This window comes from Lactuca serriola, chromosome 7, assembly GCF_051521515.1.
Source record: "Lactuca serriola cultivar US96UC23 chromosome 7, Lser_US96UC23_V15, whole genome shotgun sequence".
Classification (NCBI taxonomy): domain Eukaryota; kingdom Viridiplantae; phylum Streptophyta; class Magnoliopsida; order Asterales; family Asteraceae; genus Lactuca; species Lactuca serriola.
This window is the reverse complement of record NC_136414.1, coordinates 13,455,232-13,457,205: the sequence shown is the minus strand read 5'-3', so window position 1 is coordinate 13,457,205 and position 1,974 is coordinate 13,455,232.

The following is a 1,974-nucleotide window of genomic DNA, read 5'->3' as shown; positions in this document are numbered from 1 at the left end:
ACCATGGACTTTATCACGAAGTTACCTAGGACAGCGTGGGGTGTTGATTCCATTTGGGTTATTGTGGATAGGTTGACCAAGAGTGCTCATTTTATTCTGATTTTCGAGAGTATCTCCACTGAGAAATTAGCATATATTTGTGTGCGGGGGGTGGTGGTCTTGTACGAAGTTCCAGTATATGTGGTCTCGGACTGTGACGTTTGATTCACCTCCAGATTCTGAAGGAAGTTTCATGAGGAGTTAGGTACTCAGTTGCATTTCAACATTGTTTACCACCCCCGGTCTGATGGTCAGAGCGAGCGGTTCAAAGCTTTCAAACAAACCCTAGCAATGGTTGTACTTCAACCTAACACCACTGAAGATGTATCTTATCAACCCATTATAAAGATCCAAAGTACGAATTATCAAGTTGATGGCGATGTCGTTGTTTATCCAGAAGAACTCAAGATGTTGATTATTACTTTGCAACATTTAGTTTTATCAACTGTGATGTTTAGTTCGTTTTTTGTTCCGATGTCTTGGTTGTCCATGGCTGGTTCTATTGCTTCCTACAGCAAGACGATGGACACAGTTACATTCAATCTGATCAATGACAAGAAGTTTCGTCTGTCCAAGAAGCTTTTTGCGAAGATTCTTGAAATCCCTAATTCTCAACCTTTCATTAAGGTCACTACTGAACAGCTAATACACATGTTTAATGAGATGGGTTATCAACCCCTTCTTACCAAGATTAGTGAGTTCAAGAAATCAAGCCTTCCTTGTATCTAGAATTTTCTGTTTGGAATTTATCTTCGATGTCTCACTCGTCGAAGTGTTGATTTGGATAAAGGAAGATTGGAGGTATATGCTATGGTGGTTGGGATTTATTATGACCTAGAAGTGGATTATGCTACTCATATATGGAAAGAATTCTTGAAAAGTGTGGAGAATACAAATGTTGTGGATGGGGTTTCGTGTACTAGATATTGGAGTTTGATTCTTCAATATGCATATGACAAGGAAGGTATTCAGGTTCCTGCTGATGAACCAAGGGCAGAGTTCATGAAGTATCATTACCCAAAAGTCATTGAAGATGATGTTAATGTGTTTACTTCAGTTGCTCGAATTCCATATGGAATGCTCAAGACGATTGATCCATTGAATTCAGTGTTTCTAGCATACTTACATACTTTTAACCCAAATGACGGAACTGGTGTTTTACTACAGCATACTGATGAAGGTTCTTCAAAGAAGTCAAGAAAGTCAAAGAAGGTTGATGAAAATGGTCCTTCGAAACCAATTCAAGAGGAAAATGTGTCTAAGTCTCCAAAGAAAAAGGTTGGAGAGGGAGAAAAGGTTTCGAAGAAGTCAGCAAAGCCTAAGGAGACTGAAAAAATTGATCCTACACTGCAGATTTTTCCTACGAAATATGGTGTGTTAAAGCATCTTAAAAAGATGGCTCATCGATCAAGAAAATCTCCTGAAAGGTCATCAAGCTTTTCACCCTCAATGATTCGAAAACCACATGTAACTCGGAAAGGAGTTGTTCTTCGTGAAATTCATGTACCAGTTTCTCCATCCTCAAAGAAGAAAAGGGTTGAGGATGTTGCAAAGCATATCTCAAAGAAAACGAAGAAGAGAAAATTGATCCTTCAGGAAGACGAAGAAGATGAAGTAGTTCCTGATTCACCAATTGGTAACATTTCAAGTAGCTCTGTGAAAACTTTGGTAGTGGGCACATCTACTCTTCATGGTGAATCAACACAAGTATCGACTCCTACGGATGTAAATGTCAACATGGATGAAGGAGTCTCGAACAAAAAAAAATTCAGTGTCTACTCAAGGTATTTTAAAAACCTCAATAATCACTACCAATACTTCTTTACCGCTATTTGTCACCACTGTTTCTACAAACACACATTCACCAACTTTTGATCAAATCATCAATCAACCTATCACTTCTCTCTTTTCATCTCAATGAAATGACCCACCCAA